Source organism: Heptranchias perlo, chromosome 3, assembly GCF_035084215.1.
Source record: "Heptranchias perlo isolate sHepPer1 chromosome 3, sHepPer1.hap1, whole genome shotgun sequence".
In the NCBI taxonomy this organism is placed as follows: Eukaryota; Metazoa; Chordata; class Chondrichthyes; order Hexanchiformes; family Hexanchidae; genus Heptranchias; species Heptranchias perlo.
The window spans coordinates 65,183,406-65,194,599 of record NC_090327.1 but is presented as its reverse complement, the minus strand read 5'-3'; positions in this window follow the sequence as shown (position 1 = coordinate 65,194,599).

Genomic DNA, 11,194 nt, shown 5'->3' with positions numbered 1-11,194 from the left:
TTGTCCTGGATGTGAAGGCTTCTTGAATATTAATGTAGTTGCACCCATTTAGGCAAGTGGTGAGTATTGCATTACACTGAGCGGGTGTCAAATTTTGTTTGATAATGCTCCTGCGAAGAGCCTTGGGATGTTTTACTACGTTAAAGGCACTATATAAATGCAAGGTATTGTTGTAGTAGATGATGAAGAGGCTTTAAGGGGTTAGGAGTGAGCCACTCATTGCACAGGACTCTGCTCTACTCTTGTAGCCATGGTGTTAATATGGCTGGCCAGTTAAGCTTCTGGTCAATAGTGACCCCCCAGTATGTTGATGGTGGGCGTCTCAGCACTCATAGTGCAGTTGAAGGTCACAGTTTGCTGGTTGGACTATTGAATGAAATAATGCTCAAATAGTATATCACTCTGAGCAAAACCACTTTCTCATGCAGTTTCTAGACCTGAAAATACTGCTCCAACTCTTAAAGGCTCCAGAAAGCTGCACTCAGTTCTTAAGTTTGCTGCTTCAGGAATTCCTGGTTCAAATTTAAGATTTCACTCCTGTTGTTGTCCTTGAGAGCTGGGACTGCTGCCCTGATTCCAGCAGTGGTCATGCTGCCTCTGAACATTGCATTGACACATGGCATTCAAAAAAGGATGCCAAGAAATGATGAGAGTGGCAGCTCCCACAAAGCTTTCCAGGCATGCAAGGGTAGGTCTTCTTGTATGTGTATTAACCCAAATGCAAAAGCTCCTCTCAGAAATTACCTACAATCCATGTACTAGATCGTAGGCTGAACAAGAACTCCCTACTTCCTGACTGGCCCCAGAACTCGACCAGGAAGCTTATTCCAAACTCCGATTGCCTTCATAGGATTTCATTCAAAGGACATTACAGCCTTGTTATTGACTTCCTTTCCACATTCGAACAATACACCTTCTACCACCCATCCTTCAAAATTCATCATGCATACTACAACTCTAGGCCCCCCCACCCCAGCAGCTTCCTCACTGAAATTTCATCTCTCTTGTCGGTCTCTGCACTGAGTGGCTCCTTATTCTTGGTGATTTCTCTCTCCCATTAACTTACCGCCACCACCTCAACTGACTTCCCGGCTACCCTCACCTTCCTTAATATCACTTTCTACATTGACTTCCCCACCCACGCACATTACCATCCACATAACCTTAAAATTACACATGATCTTGAGATCCTGGGCGCTAAATTGGGCCGTGTAGCGCCCGTTGTTTCGGCGCTACACGGCCTCTCCGACATCCAAGATGGCGTCTTGGATGCGCACGCACGTTTCCAGCGTGACGTGTGCCAGATGCCATCTTGGTATAGGAGTTAGTGCAGGCGCAGATAACGAACGCTGGAATCATGTAAAGTAGGGAGAAAATGGCTTCAATCAGTGTGCAACGCTGATTTAAAGTGATAGACAACATTTTGGGACTTAACGCTCAACTCAACGCACAGTCTTAACCCCGACCATCTGAACATGTCTTAGAATGCCTGGAGGACGCTCCACCAGCACTATTTAAAGGGACCGTGCAAGATTTACAGGTTAGTGGCTGGATTACTGCTTCTGGCTGCCGAGACATTTGTAACTGTTTTTGGAGGTCTCCTACACTTGAATACTAGGATGCGGGGACAGAGCCTGGATGTGCAGGAGTGAAGTTAGGAAATGCTTCTACACGCAAAGGGTGGGAGCCATTGGGAATGTTCTTCTGCAGACAGCAGTTGATGCTAGCTCACTTGTGAAAGTTAAATCTGAGATTGATAGATTTCTGTGAACCAACGGTATTAAGGAATATGGGGCTAAGGCAGGTATGTGGAGTTAGGTCACAGGTCCACCATGATCTCATTGAATGGCGTAACAGGCTCGATGGGCTAAATGCCACTGCCACTTGCTGCCTCTTGATATGCGCCACCTTCTCCTGCAAGAAAGCGGGGCATGTGTCTGGGTGATGTGCCTGTCATGGTTGAATAGCTGCCAGTGTGTGTGGCCTGTGAGTTGTGGGTGGGTGGCTTGAAACAGTGGTAATGTGTAAGGGTGAGAGAAAGCATCTGATTGGAAGAGTTGATGGAAAGAGTTTATTGGTATGTGGGGGATGGGGGTGTAGTGCATGGTGCAATTGGTAGGAGACGCCACTTGACAGTTGACCTCACTCACCTTGACCACTCATGTCAAAGCATTGAACTTCTTCCTGCACTGATCCATGTTCATGATGCTGTGCACCTGGCATTGACTTCGTCCCCCGCTGCCTCCCACTGCTTTTTGAGTATATGTCTGGATGGCCTCTTACCCCCCCCCCCCCCCACCCCCACCTCCCCTGTGGATATAGGATGTAATTCCTTCTGTCCACCTCTTGCACCAAGGTCTCTAGTGCATCATCAGAGAGCCTTGGTGCACTCACTCTCGCAGGCCTGGTACCAACTCAGATCGGCAGATTGGTGAGGTCTGGTGTGCAGATTGGAGGATGTGGGATTTAGTAGAGCGCAACCTTTATTCAATGTTTTAACATAACTCATCAGTGTGTAAACATAGGGATGAGACTTGCATCTGTGTTTTACGTGTGCGATGTCTGATCTCCATTCAGACTACATGCAGACAGTAGATTGTTATTTTCAGCATATAAGAGGTACCAGCTACCTTTTTAAGAGATTTCTAAGAAACATCCTCCCTTTAAGAGATTGAGCTCCCTCTGGTGGTGGATAGTGCAAATTGCATTGATTCCACATGCAAGGCCTGGAAAGGAAGGCTGGTTGCAGGTAAGTCCTTGGGTGGGTCGAAACTTGCATCCTGCCTGCGCAGGAGCCATTGGGCACAGGGTACTAGCGCATTATGCTACCTGCATCCAAAAATGGCCCCTATCGAATTTCGCCCCCCCACATCTTTAGCAAGTTTTCTTTGATCACTGCCTCATCTTTCTCCTACATAAACATGTCTGCCCCAAATCTCTCCACTCAGCTTCCTCCTCCCTGCCATCTTGATTGTAGCCTTTCCCCATCCTTTATCTGACCCTCCATACTCCATAATTTTGCCCCATCTCCCCTTCAGCACTCATTAGACTTATCTAATCGAAGAGTATATTTTCTTTCACTCCCCATCCCAGCTCCTGACCATCTAGCTTACCCTCCTCAGCCAATGCTCATGAGCATCATTAATTTGTCTCCATCCTCTAGCACTGTTCCTACTTAACACAAAATAATGATCATGCTATGCTTCCCCACATCAGTGGATTGTCTTGCTTGACTTAAACAACACAATTACTAACTACTTTCCTGCATGCTAACCTTCTTACAGCCTTTTCTGGTCTTGAATGCTTGCGCAGCTCCCTGCTTTTTAAAAACCTGACTGACTTTGTAGTCTTTGCTGAACCTTACTAACTGACCTCTCAACATGTGAGTCTTTGTTCTCTTGTTTCCTATCCAACAGGAGGTTGGGGCTTGTTACTGACCCCTCCATCTATCCAGAAGTTGGCCAGAAGTGCTGCCAATCAGACCTGCTACCATGTTCCCCCCTCCCCCTTTGAAACTAGTTTCATGCAAAACATAACAGGAAGGAACATTCCATCCCCCTTTTGGTGTGAATATTTTCTGGGAGCACCTGAGATGAAATAACAGCTCTCCTATTGTCCCTGATCATCATGGGTAATGGTTTTCATTTCTGACCTTAATACACAGGCTTCAATTGCCTGCAACCTATGACATTAATTTTTAAACATCTGCAAGCTGTGGCTCAGTGGTAGCACTCTCGCCTCTGAGGCAGAGGGATGTGTGTTCAAGTTCCTCGACCAGACGGTCGAAGCCATTTGGCAAAACATCTCATCGCCGGAACTGACCAACAGACACCAGGATTTGCTTGGATGGCAGAGAGAAGGGCCCTTCTGGAGCGGTTTTTCCTGCACGCACGGCATCTCAGCGTCATCGTGAGCTGCCCTTGAGGCTGCAGCGAGGACGAGACCGTCGTCCATCTCCTAGTGGACTGCCCCTTTGCGCAGAAGGTATGGAGAGAGATGCGTTGGTATCTGTCCCAGTTCATCCCCAACAGCTCAGTAACACAGGATACTGTGCTCTATGGGCTGTTCAGTGGGACGCACACCGAGACAGATATCAACTGCAGCTGAAAGTCCATCCACTCGGTGAAGGAGGCCCTTTGGTCCGTCCGAAACCTGCTGGTCTTCCAGCTGAAGGAGCTGTCCACGACTGAGTGTTGCCGACTGGCACACTCCAAGGTCCAGGTGTACGTGCTGCGGGACGCACTGAAGCGAGGTGCAGCCTACACAAAGGCTCTATGAGGAAAGGCCACCGTGTAAGGCTATTCCACTTTGTATTGTTCACCATGTATTATAAGGTATGTATTGTGTTTTGAATTGTAATTATGGGATCGTAGTGTATGTGATCCGTATTGTATTGTTTTGAATTATAATTGTGATATTTACATTGAACTGTGTGTATCTTTACATTTTATGAAATAAAGTATATTTTGAAATATTAAAAAAAAGTTCAAGTTCCTCACCAGAGACTTCAGCACAAAATCTAGACTGACACTTTAGTGCACTACTGAGCACTGTCGTCTTTCGGATAAGACATTAAACCAAGGCCCTGTCTGCCCTCTCGGGTGGAAGTTGAAGATCCCGCTGCACTATTTTCGAAGAAGAGCAAGGGAATTCTCCTTGGCTAATGTTCATCCCTCAATCAACATCACTGAAACAGATTATCTGGTCATTATCACATTGCTGTTTGTGGGATCTTGCTGTCTGCAAATTGGCTGCTGTAGTTTCTACATTGCAACAGTGACTACTCTTAATAATAATAAAAAAACATTACTTAATTGGCTGTAAAGTGCTTTGGAATGTCCTGAGGTCATGATAGCTGCTATATAAATGCAAGTCTTTCTTTTTTTCTTTGTTTGTGAGTTGTGTTTTAGAACATAGCTCAACCCCAAAACCCTTTCCATGATGAAAAAAAGGTCAACAATCCCAAACGTGACAGTTCCTATTCACCTCTGAATGGTCATAGTTTGTAGATAAATGACAGTCTTTAGTACATGTCATTACAGAGGACTTTGGTACCTAGTGATACACCTCTGTCCCTTCTGTCATATTGCCAGGCAACGGGTTATGTTTCTTGCACTTCAGCAGTGCTTAGCATAGGGTTTACTTCACCTTCAATCTGAAACTCTCAAACAGGTGCATCAAAAAAAAAATCAAGATGACAGTCTCAAAAATCCTCTTTTGGTCAAGGTCAACTTGAGCAGTCTCTTTCTGAGCATTCTTAAGCATCCAAACTTTAAGGCATTTCTCCACTTCTCCTAGAACTGCAATGAGTTTTTGGGTTCTTGTTGACAAACCAATATTTGTATTTTTTCACAACTGATTGTTTGTTTATACAAGGGTTCATATTATTGCACACAGAATTTGAACAAAATAGAGAAAAATAATGAAATTAGTATGTAAAAAAGGAATAAAGAAGACAGGCATTAGCAGATAGAAGGCATCCATGCTGACAAAATCACAAATATTAGTTAATCAATTATATTTATTACTATGATTTTGTTCCTGAAGCACAGGCAAAAAGATTCCTTGAAGTGTTACTGTGGACAAGTCACTTTAAGGCTCCCTTAGGTTTGTATTAGCAGTAATTGTTAGAAACTAATTGGGGGTGCAGTTCAGGACTGGATTCTGCACTTCTGTTGAAACAAAATCCACACAGCTCTCTTATGTTCACAAATGTCTCTATCTTACGTTGCTTGAAGAACTCTATAGAAGCAGATTGATGATTTATTTTGTGGATTAGACCATTCAGCTCCATGAAATGATACCCATCATAAATAATTGCCACAGGAATCTTTTTATTCTCTATTGGAGAAGATTCCCTCTGTGTGCTATGTGTAACAACATTGTAAACCCATTCTTTATTAACAGGTTTTGTTACACCAAGCACACAGAGAAATTCTTTCTTCCATTTGAGTGCGACAGAACATGCTCTTAGATTAACCTCTGACTACTGGTGAAATGTTGTTCTAAATAATAAATATTCCCTTAGCAACCACATTGCTACCAATCTGCTGCACATTTTAAATAACCAATCAATTTCTGAAATCACAACCATGACAACTACGGAACCAATTGAAACAATGCAAATTTAGAGCAACTGAATCAGGCGATTTTATTAAAATGAAGCTCTCCTCCCTCCAAAAAAAAATAGCCGAGTAAAATTCAATATCAAATTGGAAAATAATATATTTGTAAATATGGATGAAGACTTCTGGCAAGAAGAATTAAGTGAAGAAGTTCAAATGGTAAATGACATGACATGGAGATCAAATAAATTATCCTGTGCACAATAACCAGATACAAGAAAAAAGCCATAAAATCAACAGTAAACAATACAAAATGACAATAGCGAGCTCCTACATTCAGAACAACTTCAAGAACCAATAGCTTATGCATCATAGCTCTAAACAGTTATACAAAAGATACTGTGAAACTGCTGATGAGGAATTTGATTTTTTAAATAATATACAGGAGATGAAAACATTGCAAAATTAAAAAACCTCAGGAGATGTAACAGTATTATAAAAATATGTGGTAGTGGTTTCTAGGCATGCCAGCTTCTTTACAAAGAGCTAAACAATATATTGACAAGATTACATCAGTTACCTTACTGTATGTTAGGTTCTCACATCTAGCATTAAAACTGAATTTTAAATTTGTGCTGTAATGCTGAAAAATTGATTTGGAAGAATTTAAGTAAACATCACTTTTAGTTAACAAACTCAACTATCTATTATTTACTAGTAGATCTACCAAGGTGTTGCTTCTGGGTAGTCCAGGACCTGTAGTTTACCACAATTCTGCAGTAACCAGACAAAACACTGACTTGTTCATCACTTTAATACTGCAAATTTGCACGTATCAACCGGCAGGTAAAAATATTGATATTGAAAGATACAGGCCTTACAGATATATTTGTAGTGATATTTATCTCTCAGTTTTAAAAATTGCTTAAGATGTAAGCAACATGGTTTGTTCTTCCCACCACAAGACATCTTGTATTTTTGTCTATGATGGATCATGATCTTGGCTTTTTCCTTTCTGTCACAGCATGTGGGGGTGGGGAAATCTCCTCTGTGATCCCGCCAGAAATTTGGCAGAAAATATTGGAAAATTCGGGCATTGAAGCCTATCACAGTCGCTGCCCATTCCTTCTCTGCCCTTGGGATGTAAATGGCGGTCAACGGGGTAATGCTTCAGATTTTCCTGCTCCCCACCATGCTTACTGCCACTTTCCAGGACTGCCATATGGAAAGTGGTGGTAGGTCCCAGGAAGCAACAGTAAGTACACAAATGGAGGAAGAGGGCTTTGCACTGTCTAATGTGCCCCAACCCTAGGAAAATGAGCTGGGCTGGGGCGGACACAGATGGGCAACCGTGAGTATTGTCCCTCTGAAACTCTTACCCAAAGAAGAAATTCTAGGCCGGGAGATTAAAGAACACTAATAGAAAATGATCCAGAGTGTTTTGATACATCAGTTGCATAATACAGATTTTTTTTCTGGTCAGGTGTTCGAGAGTGGGGCTGATTGAAGTCAATGCAAATAAAAATCGGGAGAGATGTAAAACAGACTGACGATTCACTATTACCCATTTAATACTATCGCACAATGTCAAAATTATGGTCTTTGTGTCTGGTTCAGATGACATGTATTTTAAGGCAGCCGACACAACTCTTCGTTATCTGCCTTACGAGGAGGGACAGTTAAACCTGTATCTAATGTAGTTATATAGTGTTCAATTGCTTCCGTTCACTTATCCATCTACTTTTTAATAAACTGTTTGGCAGTTTATAATTTTCAGCTATGGTCTAATGAATACGTTATTCTACTGCCCTATTGTCAATAAAGATGTAACCATAGCGAAAACACAGTGAAAAGGGTTGTAAAGGGGGGAATTTTAACTCCCAAGGACGGGTGGGTTGCGGGCAGGTGGGAAGGTAAAAGTTTCAAAATTCTCAAACCCGACACCAACCCATCTCCAACGCGTCCACTTCCAGTTTTAAAGGGGGGCGCGTTTGGGTGCGTGTGAGTAACTTGCTCACCGAAGGTGGGTCATGCATTATCATATGGTAATAAGGCTCATTTGAAGAGATTTCAACAGGGTTTTAAAATTAACGTTTCCAGCACGGGTTTCCCAGGGCTCGGGAAACTCGTCAGTGAAGCAGAGGCAAGACTGAGTAGCATTTCATGGGGATGTTTAAACTTCTCATTCCCTGATACGAATAAAGGCTCAGTGCTGATAGTTGCTTTCTCAGTTCCCTCTGGCAAATGTTTTGCTGAGAGCTCTTGTGATGATACATGAGTTGCAGAAGTTTGGAGGCTTTCAAACAGACAAAATAAGGATGGGTGCTTTTGATTGGAATTCGGACAATGAAGACAATCACCATTCACGGCAGCAAGGTCGTGCTGTGGTGGGAGTTGCAGCTGCACAAGAGAGAGGAGAATAGAGTAGAGAATGGCAGAGAAGAGAAAAGAGTGGAGAACAGCAGAGAGGAGAGCAACAGAGGGGCCAAGGTTGCAGGAGGCACTACCCACGTAACAGGGTGTACAGGCTGAGGATCAGCTACCTCATCCTAAAGAGCAGTGCCTCCTCAGGCTCAGATTGACACAACAGGTGGTCACTGACATCTGCAGCCTCCTAGAAGAAGAGCTGCTCCATGCTGGGCCTGGTGGCCATACATTGCCCATCACTGTAAAAGTCACCACTGCCCTCAATTTCTTTGCCTCTGGCTCCATCCAGGGCACCACTGGATGGAGCCAGAGACATGTTGAGGGTCTCTCAGTCTGCTACATGGGTAGGTTGTTTGCCAAGGTGTCAACTTATGTAAACTTCCCCCACAATGACAATAACCAGAATGAGTGGCCAGTTGGATTTGCGTCTCTGGCTGGCTTCCCACGGGTACAGGGTGCCATTGATTGCACGCATGTGGCAATCCGAGGACCACCAGAGCAACCAGGAGTATTTATCAACCACAAGGGATTTCACTCCTACTGGTGTGCAACCTCAAGAAGAGGTTCATGCGGGTGTGCGCCAGATTCCCAGGAGCTGCCATGACTCTTTTATACTGTGGCAGTCCAACATTCCGGACCTCTTCGTACCAGGAAACAGACTTAAGGGCTGGCTTATTGGAAACAAGGGCTACCCATTCAAACTTGGCTTATCACGCCTGAGAGGAAACCCACCAATGAGGCTGCAACAAGAGCCACATGACCACCAGGTGTGCCATTGAGCAAGCCATCGGCATGTTGCAAATGCACTTCAGGTGCCTGGATAGGTCTGGAAGCGCTCTGCAGTACTCGCCAGCGAGGGTGTTCAGAATGATAGTGGTGTGCTGCTTTCCGCACAACTTTGCGCAGCAGAGAGGATTAGAGGTGGAGGATGATGAAGGTGCACACCAATCCTCTTCTGATGATGAGACCATTGAAGAAGAGGAGGAGGACGAGGAGCAATATGAAGATGGGGCACTCATCGCCGGCCAGCCGCATATATTGCTGCTCGGGATGCCAGTGATGGCCTCATAGCTCAAAGGTTCAATTAGTTTGTCAGACTGGAAACAATAAAAAATGAAATCCTCCGCCACCCTCTCCCCCACCCTCCCGCCTCCCAACTTTGCACAGAACAGTCCTTCAACCAAGCATACACCCATTGCACATCCCCCAATGGGTCCCATCATATATTCACATTCATCATGAAACAAGTGAAAGGGCGAGCTGGCACTCAGCATGTAATAATGGGTAAGACAGGGAGGCGTTGCAATTCATTAAATTTTATGTGCCGTTATAAAAAAAAGAAACTTCACAACATAACATTCCTTCAAACGCCCATGTGCATACCCTTGGTGAATTATAATTGCTTTCTCTTATACTTTCTACCGCTTCTATGTGGTACATCCCCTGTGCCTTCAGCAGAGGTAGAGGCAGGCTGCTCAGATCCCTGCCCTGACTGCTGAGATGATTTAGGCCTATGACCTCTTGGTTTTGGAGCCCGTAAGAGCCCTGCCAATGACTGCTCCACCTACACCTGTGTAGGGGCAGATTCGGCCGTCAGGAGAGGAGGCAGCATGTCGGGTACTGGATCGGGGGGGAAACGGGTGAGACGTGGGAGCGCTTTGAGTGGAGTTCCCACTTCCATGTTCCTTTTCGCCATCATCTCTTTCCTGGGCCAGCACCACATCACCCCTACCACTCTGCTGGGGAGCAGCTTGGTGCAGATCAATGATGCATTGTAAGGCCACAGATAATATATTTGTCATCCTGTTTAAGGCAGCAGACATGTCCTGCACGGCCGTGGTCATGGCCTGCGTAGATTTATTTGAGACCGTGCTTGAAGCTCCAAGGAGGCGGCCATCTGCCATGGCAGACATTCTCGCAATTACCTGAGACAACAATCCACTAATGTTGGAGCTGGACTCCTCCATCCTCTCCATTACTGTGAAGAGTGTGCGTGGCATATTTCCTGTCCTTCTATCGTTCTCATTTTCAAAGATGGCCCCAGGATTCAGCATCCATGTCCAGCTGAGCAGAGTTTGGAGAGGAGTGCGCCCACTGACGCCACCTCTCCACAGCTGTCCCTGCCACCAGTTTCTGCTCATGCTCACTTGTGAATTGTGAATCACCAGGTGAAAACCCAACTAACTATATAACTGGACCCACTGAAGTGCCAGTATCTGGGCTGGTGCATGGCTGTACATCCTGTGACGGTGCACCTTCAGAAGGAATGAGCTCCTCTAAGGAATCATCGTCAGGCATGTCCACAAACAGTTGTTCTACACGTGAAGGCCCTGGAAGAGAGAAGAAACAGTTATGAATTAGTCCTGGCAAAGTAACAATCTTGACGATCAGCATAGTCAGGCTTCTTATAGTTAAGTAATTTATGAAATAAAGTCAACGTGTGTCAGAGATATTTTTAATTCTGTCAACAGGCATCTGCGAGTTGCCAGTCTCTCCATGTCCGACTACCAGGGACTCAGATGTGCCACTAATCTCCATGGCCTCCTCCTCTGCATCTGTCAGCTGCACAATTTGTGGAGGGCCACCTCCAGTCCTTTCCCTCTCACTTGCGTTTTGTACTTTCTTCTCCTATACAGGACGAAAGAACAGACCTATGAGTGACTGTAGGTCACGCATTCACCCGATGGATGCAATGCATTCAG